This window comes from Rhipicephalus microplus, chromosome 4 (assembly GCF_043290135.1).
Source record: "Rhipicephalus microplus isolate Deutch F79 chromosome 4, USDA_Rmic, whole genome shotgun sequence".
In the NCBI taxonomy this organism is placed as follows: domain Eukaryota; kingdom Metazoa; phylum Arthropoda; class Arachnida; order Ixodida; family Ixodidae; genus Rhipicephalus; species Rhipicephalus microplus.
The window spans coordinates 102,934,037-102,946,324 of record NC_134703.1 but is presented as its reverse complement, the minus strand read 5'-3'; the positions used below and the strand labels follow the sequence as shown (position 1 = coordinate 102,946,324).

The following is a 12,288-nucleotide window of genomic DNA, read 5'->3' as shown; positions in this document are numbered from 1 at the left end:
TAGCATTAAACACCACGGTCCGCCTCCGCTGACCACAAAGCGACTTCACTGGGCGAAGTGACACTACTCGACTGGCTGGAGCGCGTCTTCTCAACCCTAAGTATACCCCACTCGAAGTTACACCGACCGCTCGTTGCATCCTCCGCTGCGTTTCTAAACGGCGCCGTTACGAAATAAAGCACCGTTTTATAAAGCCCCGTGTCAGAGCACGCGTCACTGTCTGGATCGTGGGCGCGTCCCCGCCGCCGCATTCAAAGCGTTACCAACGCCTCCGGCGCGAACGGACGACGTAACTCCTTCGCTAACTGCCCGTCCGTCGCATTTTCCCACGTGCACGAGTCCGGCTCGCATTTTGCGTCGCGATAACGGCGCCAGAAACCGACGCCACCATTCAAGCATGCGCAGGCGGAGTGCTGTCCGAAAAGCCCAGTCACCCAAAGGTGTTGTGGTGAGCTACGAGGAGACCGTAGACCATAAAATTTCTCTCCCGCATCCGCCCTGCCAGACAAAGGCGCGTCGCGTGGGAAAAAGCCATTTGAAGTTAAAAGAGTTTCTCACCCGCAAACTCACACATCAAATGGCCGCGGGGATTGGTCATACCCCCGCCCCTTCTGTCCCCCCCCCCCCCCACCACTCCTTTTCCTGCGCTCTCTTCCTCCGGGTGACATGCAGACTCCACAGCGCGCGTTCGCCCCACGCGCCATCCTGAGCCGTGGCCAGAGCCCACGCCTCGACACTTCCTCCGTGGACCTTCCCTTGTGCCGGGTTCTCGACTTCGGCTCGGAATGCAGCGCTGAGGGGACAACGAACACTGCAGGAGCCATGATTCGCGCGACGCAGACCCGTCGCCGGATCGTAAACATGCCCACCCTTTTATTCCACTTTTCGTTCTCTCCCGGCGCCTGGCCCTTTTTGGGAGACGCCGGCGCTAATTTATGCCGCCGCTGTCCGACCGACCGACACTCGGTCACCCACCCGCGCGCAACGACTCCGCGGAACTTGCGACGCTCGCAGTGTTAGTGCACAGCTGGCCATCACGCGGTAAGACGGGTAGGCAGACGTCAACCACTCAACCACCTTCGCGTCGAAGGAGGACTTTGCGGTGCGTTGCTGCCGCCAGTAGTGTACCAAAAGCAACGCAGCACAAAGAACGCGGCAGAGAATCACCTGGCTCCCCTGCCGGAGCCGCCGCCGTATAAAAAACGCTGCGCGGACAGGTCGCGACGGACGCGGTGATATACGTCGCGCGTGCCGCCATGCCCGAAATAAAATAAACATACCAGGCGCTCCTATGGGAGCGGATAAAAATCTCCGTCGCCCATGTGCACGCCTGCGACGGCGCTGCTTAAACGCGTGACCGTCACGCGGCCAAGATCAAATGGCGCGTCGCCAAATTTACGTTCCGCAAATAGACTCGCACCCTCGGTTCGGCTGCAGTGCGGAGTGCACTGCATGCCACGGCTCCGCAGACAGGCCGACGGTTCGGAAGGCCGCGCGCGAAAGCCTGCCGGCACGACACGCTGAAACAGCGCCGCATGCACGCACCAAGACTCGACGACAACCTGACGAATCGCGCGCTAATTGGGTGCCCGCGGGCTCCTGTCCAAGAACGAGTTGAAGCGGAGGAGTGCGCATCAAGATTGTGGCACGAACCTGGCTACTAAATATCCTATCCGACAGCGCGGTGTTGCGTTACTCCGGCGCGTTGCGTTACTCCCCAACGCGTGCTATACTATTCACATTGTCTTCGTCTGCGGTGCCGGTTATAAGTAGCAGCAGCAGTTGCTGAGTCTAGAGCGCTGTTGCTTTTTGTCACCTCGAAGCGACCGCGATAACTTAAACCGACACGTCAAACAACAACTCTCCCCCCTCTCTCTCTCTCTTTAAGATTCGCGCTACGTGATCGAGACTGGCAAGCTTTCTTCCTGAGAAACACACGTGACGATTTCTTTTGCAAGTTCGTCTAACGAAAACGTGCACAACAAATCTTCCTCCACTGGTTTCCTCAAAACAGATTTCATATATATTTTATGCATATTAAAATTACAAACAAGAAAAAAATGTTAGACTTGCTCGTAACTAACCTAACAAGAGATACTCATTGCGTCACTCGACAGCAACACATGTGAGCACAGTATAAAGATGCGCGAGGCGTCCCCCACATTACCACTATCTTCCCACGTACTTTCCTGCCTAGTGTATTGCGGCTATTTACAAGCTGAAAACAAAAGAAATGGTATCGTAATAAGTAATAAATGAAACACTTCGCCGAATAAAAACAGACGCCTAGGCCCTCGCATCGACGCTCAGCCACTCCCAGAGTAGAAAGAAATTTTGCCCTTTAGTAAAGGCCCAAAGCTATCCACGAGCTCAAACAGCATGCGCAAGACGGCGAGAAGGCGCGGCCAAACACAACGAGTGCCGTGACACTCGAAGGACGAGCGCGGGTGCCCCGCTCGATCTAACCAAGTCAATCAGTCTCAATTAATCGTGCACAGCGAAGACAGCCCACGTAAGACCACTCACACACGGATTGCGTGTGCCACCACGTGCGCAAGGAGGACATAAGCTCCGCTCGCGGGAGACGTCGGTCGAGCGAGCGCTGTCCGCCGCCGTGTGCGCCCTCCGAGCGCATCAGAGCTTGGCAAAGCGACGAGCTTCGTTACGAAAGCACGTCGCTCCCGCGTTGCTATGCCGACTCAGCGATACTCTATGGCTCGCTTGCTGTCACCTTTCACGCGCGCGAAAATTCGGTGCTGCGAATGCAGTAGCTGAACTTAGCGCACAGCAGCTGAGCCAGTTAGTACAGCTGTTTGAGAAAACCACGTTGATAAAGTAAGAATCAGTATATAGTAGCCCAGAGAAATCGGACATCCCACCAGTAACGACAGAGAAAGTAAAGAAAGCCTCCGAGGGAACGCATGCAGAGAGACAAAGCTACTGATGGGGATCAGGTAACATCATACCTGTTAACAGACGACGGAGAGATTGCGTTAGAAAAGCTGACCACCCTGTGTGCGAAGTGTCTATTGACGGGAAGGGTACCAGAATCTTAAAAGACTGCCACCATCGTCTCAATTCATAACAGAAGGGACGACTACGACTTGTAAAATTCCAGGCCTATAAGATTACTGCCCGTTCTCTAAGAGCTACTTCGAAAACTGATGGCTAGTCGAATAAAGACGACACTCGAGTTCAATCAACCGAAGGATCAAGCAAGCTTTCGTACAGGCTACTCAACAATAGACCATATTCACACTACAAATCAGGTGATAGAGAATTTCGCGATACACAAACCAACCCTTACATTTCATAGTTTACGAGAAGGCATTTGATCCGGTCGAGATATCAGCAGTCATACAGGTACTACAGAATCAAGGCGCATAAATTAAGCATACTGGAAGAAATCTACAACCGATTCACAGCCACCGTAGTCCTCCATAGAGAAAGGAACATAATCCCAATAAAAAAAGGGTGTAAGGGAGAGAGACATGACCTCCCCAATGTTATTAAACTTTTTTTTTCTCTAAAATGACGTACTTCAAAACTTGTGCGGCGGCCTGTCATCATGCCCCTATTCTTTGATTGATATGTGGAGTTTAACGTCCCAAAACAACCATATGATTATGAAAGACGCCGTAGTGGAGGGCTCCGGAAATTTAGACCACCTGGGGTTCTTTAACGTGCACCCAAATCTGTGCACACGGGCCTACAGCGTTTCCGCCTCCAGTGCCCCTATTCTTACGTAGCAAGGGATTCCTAGCAGTTCAAGCGTCATAGCCGTGTGGAGAGGTTGCAGTTTGCAAGCTGGAGTGCATTTAGCACATTCAGAAAAGAATGGGCCCAAAACTGCGAAAACGATGAAGAGCAGAGGCACAAACTTTCTGAAATATCTGGCCGGGGACGTCTTAGGGGTGTCACAAGCCCCAGAATTATTATCGTTTGGCCATTGAAAAAGGTCAGTTTGAAGGACAACTTGAACAACTTGACAGATTGAAAGACAACTAGAGCCAGCTTGAAGGACAAGTTTGCCTTTTCTTTCCCGTTCCTGTTTTAGTCGCGATAATATTCGTTTAAGATGAAAGACATGCGAGAAACTGTTCGGGCAACATATTTTAACATGACACCAAAGGACATCAATTCATCCCACGGCTTTTGCTCAAAGAACGCCGAAACTTGGTGTAATTTCAACAAAGGCCCCTTGAATGGCGAACCATTCTTTCATAACACCTTCCGGCACCTGTTATTGAGGCTGTGAAGCCAAGTTATCCATAACTAGCTCGTATGAAATTTCTTGTTAAATGCATCCGTGGGAAACTTCAAGACTTTAACGAGTCGTCGAATGGTCGTGTGGAAGCGTGCTGCGAAAAACATTTTCCTCGAAAACCAAACTGAAAATATGCGCTCGTGATGCTGTGCTCATTTTTAATGATGGCAATAAAGCCCTTGTGAATGTGCTGAACTGCTTTGAAATTCCGCCATGGGCACTGCAAAGTGCAGGGCCTACGCACCCCTGAGCTCCGTCAGCAGTACTTTGCTGACGGGGCTGCACAACAGACGGCAAAGAAGGCTCGCAATGCAAGACGCTTCAACACAAGAGAAAAAAATGATATCGGTGATAAGTATCCGGCTGGTGCATACTGAACGGGGCCGTCGATATCATCTTATCTCGTTGTACTTTCGAAATAATGCACATTTTTTATTTTATATGCGATTATCTCAGCAACGACAGTATCTGGAATCATCAATTTCGGCCAGTATTTAGATAACATAATAGACGATATGCTGAAGCATAATTACTGTTGCATGATCAAGTGCTCTTCTTCAATGTGACATCTCACAGCTATTACCGAGTGATAATTATTACCTGGAGTGAAAAATTTACAAACAAATTATCATTGTAATTCTGAACGCTAAATCTGCTTCAGCAGAAAAAGTAATGACTTACGATAACAATGCTAGTAAAATAGTTACTGCAATTCTTATGATTATGCAGAACAAGGTACATAAACTTCACCTAAAATATATGGCGGGTATAAGGCTTACCCCGCTTCCGTAAAACTTAAACAGGGAGAGAGCAGAGAGGGTAAGGGAACAAACTGGGCATGTAGAGCGTAGGCAGGATAACCGCTGGTAATTAGGGGTGACGCACTGGATTTCAAGAAAAAAACAAATGCGTGAGGGGGAGACAGAAAATTAGATGGAGCTAAAGTATAACGTGACAGCAAGAAGCACAGCACCGAGTTTATTGGCGGAACACGGGAGAGGCATTTGCCCTGCAGCGGGTGTAGACAGGCTAATGATGATGATGATGATGAGCTTAGCACGTCACTTGCAGACTTTATCAGACGTTTTCAGAGAGGAAGCTCTTAACTGGAAGCAGAATGATCAGCCAGAGTTCGGAAGACGGGAAAAACAGCCATAAAAGGAAGTGGTAAGATTACATTTCCTAGAGAACCACATCTCAGAAAGATCTGTCAAGAGAATAAAATGCAGGTCATGTAACAGCTGTCCTAGGCGATGAATGGATGGTGTCTCGACAGCTAATGTGGGAAAAAAATATAAAAAGAAATATACAGATTCGATGTAAGCGAACAAGAAGTTGAGTAACTTTCGCTGTTTCGATGGGCGACCGGGGGCGCGGCATCCGCGTTTCAAACAATTCCACTAACGGTAGCAACTTAATTCGTTCCATCTCGGTTTGCTTACCGAGCCGCTTGTCACGAAATCGCAGCCGTCAACGGCCTTCCTAATTGCTCTGAGCCGCTGTCACGTAACAAACAACACTCGACCGCAATACCAAAAAATTCGCCAATGTCCGAGGCATTGACGCCAGCTGTGCAGTGGCTGCCGGCACGCAGCGTGAACTGGTCCACTCCGCCTTGTTGGACATTCTCGCTGAATCGATCGCGGTCTTTCGGGAAAACGTCTCTGCATACATCCTGGACTTCGCCGACTTCGTATATAGTCATTGCTCGGTACCTATAAAATGCGCGATCGCGACGGTCCGCCCGTTTGTTTACTCGGAACTGCCACACGCGCACTTCCCGGCTCGGCTAGCTATGACGTCCAAATGGCGGATTACCCACAATGCAAAGCGCCGCCGCTTGAGAAAACTCCTGAATACCTATTCCATCTTTGTAAATAGTGGTATAGACGCCGTAGTGGGACACTTGTAGCGACGTCGGTGTAGGCACCTCGGTATGTCCACGGCGCCTCGTTTGCAAGCACGAAAGACCTTTCGAGCTGCCGCCCACCATTCCCTGGAACTCGGAGGAGACAGACGGCACTGCATCGCACTACATGCCGCGGTCAGTCACTCTATACGACCCGCCATGCCACGCGACGTCGCTTAAAGCGGGCGACCCAATTCTGAGGGGAAACCAGCCTAGGGTCCAGCCGAATAACTTCCCGCCGTCAACAACTAGATAGAAGGCCACTGTGTATCACTTGTGGCATCACCGAGGCATGCAGTGTAATTGGGACTAAGCCCCAATTACTGTCTCGTTTGGGAGCCCCAATTATTGCAATGAGGCAATTGGGGCCAGTTAGTTCGCCGTTGCCGATTGCTCATGCAGCACTGTATTCTTTTTTCGGTCAACGATTTAAGCATACGCGACCCACAGGGCAGAGCTTCGTGCGGCAAGCCCCTTTATGTAAAGTACTGACCTGGAAAAATACAGAGCGCACGTGCAGTGTTGCAGACACGTCTCGAGCATGGTTTCTGGAGCACTGCACGTATACAGTTCGCGGTTAGCGAGTCCGGTCTCAGCGAATTAACACAATGAATGCCTGTTAAGAAGTCACTAACTATTACTCGAGGCTGTTGATATGTTTACGCTTTCAGCTGCTATTTGCACTTCATATATACAAAAGCATGTTTTTTGCACCAAGTGCACGAATGGGAACAGCAGCGATGAGGGCGATTGTGTGTTGAGTCGTTGAGTTCAATCGGAACGACGAAGGTTGCTGTCGTCCCACAGGAGAGGAAGCAAACAAACAAACACCTACGAGGAGTTGTCATTGCCGCCATGTTCCCGACAGCCGCCGCTGATCGCAATAAGCTTTTGTCTCGATGAACATTTAACCACCACGAGCACTACACACTATATACGTATAGCATGGAACCACAGTGGAGCATTTACCGTTCAAAAGGGCTGACGTTGGAAGCGAGGGGAAATGGAGGCGTAGTTGATTTTGCGAACTTCAATAAAGGAAGAAGAGATCAACGAGAGATAAGCGAACAGCTACAGCTCAACCAGGCTCGGAGGCTAGAGTGTCGCACCACTCTGTCTCGAAAGTGATGTCAAGAAAAAAACCCCGCTAGTCTGTATGGGGCCTATTTCATTGTCTATGCTCAGTGTGCCAATTGTTCCGATCTTCTCGAAAATCATAGAAGGGAAAAAGACGAATAAAAAACAGGGCTCCAGTAAACAATTCAATGCGTTTAAAGGGATCGATCAGAGCACACACCTACCCAGAACATGAAGCGAGATTACTCAACTGGTGGAAAGATTGTCCCTCGCATTGACTGAAACCAACTCTGCTTTTTGTTTCTTTTTTTGTGACACTAGAATTTATATTTTGATATATTCATTGAATGTCACGAAAAAACTACTCTTGGCACCTCTGGGGGCCAAAACATGGAACAGTTCGATGTAGCCGGTCACGTGAGTGTTGATTGACGTACGCGGTCAACGATTTTTTTTATAGTATTGAAATATTGTTCGTTTCTTCACATTAAAAGATATTACTCCGTGACAGTGTAAATAAAGGCCTGCGTTCGTAGTATGCATTAAAGAAAGTGGCGCTGCCTTCGCGTGACGTAATAATCCCATGCTCGTAAGGGCAACTTGAGCAACATCAGCGCGGTCATGCAACCGTGCATGCAGTTTCCATGTCGCTAAAAAGTTTGGAGCGACACAGTTTTGTCACGTACAGTTCGTCTCAGAAACAACGCACGCTGACACTCGGAGCGGCCGTGCGCATGCGCAGTGACGTTTTCGATGGCTCGAGAGAGTAACGAGGCCGGGACGAGTCATCCGTGACACAGGCAACCAACCTTGCGCGCAGGCGCACACAACGCGGTGAAAATACAGGGAAAGTGTATAAAGCCACATCATTTCATTGTAACAGTTTGTTATTTTGGAAATAGTTGAAAAGTTCAAACTATCTCAATCTGATTTATAAGTATCTTCGAAATATAGTTCATAGTCTACATTGTTATTTGATGATCTGGTTCTTGATACTTTATTGCTCTCATTTTTTTCTAGCCTAATTTATTTCTGTTGAACTTCAGACTTTCCTATATACGCATTTTGTAATGTGTATGTTTTTTTTGTGCTGTAAGGTATATTTATTTTGAAAAGGAGGTGCCACTGCAGACTTTGAATTCGGGACCTCCGTCTGTATATTTTATCACTATGGAACCTTTGTACTAATTACAATGAAATTATGATTCCAAATGTGGTTTAGGCATAGTTACAAGGAGTCCTGCGAAAGCTGAGCGAGGGTAGTTTTCACAAATCGCGAGAAGGAATGACAGGTACCCGTTTGGATACCTTCAGATCGAAAAATGTTGCCTTTAAGATAACTACGTGCGCTTGGATGAACTACGTACTGCAGCTACAGACATACGAAATAGGTTTCTGTTACGCCGTAAAAAAAAAACGTAATAACCCTCGTTTTCTCAAAAGTTTTCAATCGCACTTCCACACTAATCAACAGCATCCACACTTTTTTTTTTTTTCAGAGTAGTGTGCCGCAATACGTCTCGCAAGAATGCAGTTAAAATGACGCGAAAAGATAGACAACGGAAACGGCGAGCGTCGACCCAAGAATCTTCCAAGGAGAAAGGAACGACCATAAAAACCGTGACCACGCAAATTCGCCGCCAGCGGTTGGCACGCCGGTACTCCGGGCGCAGCACACGCCCACAAAAACAAAGGACATCGCCAGCCATGTCTATGAGCATGCATGGCGGAGAAGGGGTCGTTACGAACTGTATAGACGTGGGCGGCTTGGCCGTCGGGAAGATAGCCGCGGGCTTCGACGCTGCGGCATTTTTAATGTGTTGCCGGCCGCACGTGGAAAGCTGCCAATTTGGCAGATGCTGTGTTTACCCTCGACGGTGGCGTAACGCGTCCTCCCCCGACCTTTCCGCCAATCGGTCCGTCACAGGCTCGAGAGAAAAGCCCGCCGTGCGCACGCAAGAGGCCGCATACGCGTACATGTAGCTGAAACACCTCGAGTTTGACAGCTGCTGTGGAGGTAAAGTGACGATTCCTTGGCATCGCACGTGCTCGAGGGCTGCTGGGAAATGTGCATGTGGAACGCAAGCAGCAACCGAGTCAACGACCAGCGATGGCGAGCCGAGGAGACAGCCAAGAACCATCCACAGGGGACGCGTTCAAAACGTACCAGCGTTAAGCCCTAACCACACACACACGCGTTATATGTGGACTCGGGCATCGCGTATATAGCGTTCTCACGGAGGTATGGAGGGATAGGGCACGCCACGAGCTGACGCTTTGTAACGCGTACATGTAGTTATTGCTTGAGAGATGCAAATGCAGTCGTCCGAATGGTACTGTCGTGAGCAATACGAAAGGGAACTCTGAGATTACTTTTTTCAAAGGTCATTGCGGATAGACACAGTGGGCAAACTCAATAACACCAAACGCCCCAGCGGAAAGTTATCTCTTGCGATTGACAGAGGTCAAACTGATGTCAGTACGACAAGTAATGGTTGATTAGACACGAATGCGATGTTACTTATCACACTGCTCGCGATTGTATGACCCCGTGAATTTCAAGAGCATGTACGAAGAAAAATCTAAGATAGCAACCACGATGTTGTTCTCGCTTCTGGCTTCCAAAAGTTGCACATAATGCAGCAAGGTCGGCGATATAGGAGTTGCCCGCTACCCTCCTTGAAGTCTTAGGGATATCGTACGTAAAGCTTTGCGTTAGCGCTCTTCACCAGTGCGCATGCGTCATACGACATATCCTCCTGCAACTCTCCGCAACGAAAGCTATCTTTGCGTACGCTATTGTAAAGCTTTTTCTTATCTACAGTGCCTCTTGACTTGAAGGAAGAGGAGGTAAATTGTGTTAAACCTCGATATAACGCAGTTGTAGACATAAACGAAATATTACACATTTCACAACTTCGTGCCCATAGAAATACCACGTATCATGACTATCCATATGGCGAAACGTGTAATCGATGATTTTAACTGAAGACAGTTTCACCATTATACCCCAGAGAAAGACCGACGCGATAAGGTGAGACTTGCTGGCGCCAGTGGTCATGCATAGTTGAATTGTACGCAGACACTTCACACGGTGTGTTGGGGCCTGCGTTCTCTTCGGTTTTCGCCTGACATTAGGCAGCCGTGAAGAGGACATACACGCCGGAACATCGTCGAGCCGCGCTCGCCAGATTTCAGGATCAAGAAGAATGATTTTTTTCTTTTTTTAATGCGAAGCATTCCTTAGCGAACTTCGGCGAGTTTGAGGGTATCTGTCTAACCAATGATTGATATGTGGGATTTCACGTCCCAAAACCACCGTATGAATATGAGAGACGCCGTAGTGGAGGGCTCCGGAAATTCTGACCACCTGGGGATCTTTATCAATCCCACGACTTGCGGTTCAGCAGCCGAGTACCTTAGCCACTAGACCACCGCGGAGGGAGAATCTCTCTATTCATCTATCTATCTAGCCGCCATTCGACATTTAGCTCTCCTGGCCGTTTCGTTGATGGGATATATACCAAAATTGCTATGGCATAACCTGACTGTACGACGAGTTGAATTGACTATGGTCGTATTGTGAAAATTATGACACGGTCTTGCGGTGGTTTCGTTCACATGACATATTGCCAAACTGGTATGGCATGACATGACAGCATAACGAACATAAGTGACATGCCCTAACGTGGAAATCATGACATGCGTGTCATGTAACAACATGACTACATGCCACGCTCATGATGCGCTCGCGGCCGTTTCGCTCGCTTCACATGTACCAAATTTGGTATTACGTGACGCGAACGGGCGACGAAGGTAAATGACACGTCCAAACATGATAATCATGACATGCGTGTCGTGTAAAACATGACTACATGCCACGCTCATAGCACGCTCGCGGCCGTTTCACAAGCTTCACATGCACCAAGTTTGGTATTTTGTGACGTGAATCGATGACGAAGTTATATGACCGGTGCAAACATGATAATCATGACATGGAAGTCATATACGGCATAGTTTAAATGCCTATACCACTGCTGGTGCTGGTATTGCAAACGTTACTGGTGACGCGTCGTTACGCGACTTTAAAGAACATACTTGCATCTTGTCTAGATGCATGAGTGCGCATAACATTTCTAATTGTGTTTACTGTGTACTGTATCCGTGCGCCTCGTAACGTTGTGCTGAGGTGGCACATCAACCTTCCTCATTCGTGCTTCGCATATAATCGATTCCTACTGTACGTGGGATTTGCCAATTTTTTTTAGTTTTTTTTCGGGCTTTGAAATCTTATTTTTTAATGGTCTTATTGACTTCCATGCAACAAAAGAAGCCTTTGGAGCCTATTCCTTGCCTATAAGGTCGAATTTCATATGTAGCGAAGTTTCCATATAACAAATAAATTACCAAGTTTACTGACTTCGTTATGTCGAGGTTTAACAGTGTAGTTCCTTCAGAACGCCTCTGACCCCCGCAACCATGTACGGTTAAATATCCAGAGCAGCGACCCTGTGAGGACACCTTGTCGAAGCCGAAAACGTGCAAGTTGTATGATACGACGCGCAGTTATGAATGTCGCATGCGCGACTTAACTTCCTATGCCTAACACCTTTTGCTAACACTTACGAACAATCGATGTCAGGAGAACCCTCTACATACGCGTGGACCTAAACATCACGCGTCGGAAACGAAAAGAAGAGAGATCCGCAGGAACCATTAGTGTCGAACAATGAAGACGAAGCACGGTCTCACTGGGCGGGCGGCACGCGTACAGATAAGGGCACGAATGACGTCATCCGAGAGGGCTGGGAGACAACGCGAACCTAGTTCAATCTCACCCCAGAAGTGCATGCGCTGCGTCATGCAAGCGATATACACTGGAAAAACAAAATAAAAAGCAGCGCTAGTGAGGAATACAACAGTGTGTGTCTTGCTGCAGTAACAAAGCTGAAAAAAAAAAGAAGTACTGGCTGGCGAAAATTCTAGCCTATAGACTAGAGACAGCACGCAGGCTCATCCATTTATATGTACTTAT

General features: G+C 48.4%; 1 protein-coding gene across 2 annotated transcripts in view; it reads right to left on the bottom strand.

Moving 5' to 3' along the window:
* bbx (bobby sox) overlaps positions 1-12,288 on the bottom strand; it is a 277,569-nt gene that overhangs the window by 254,354 nt on the left and 10,927 nt on the right. The window lies entirely within an intron of this gene.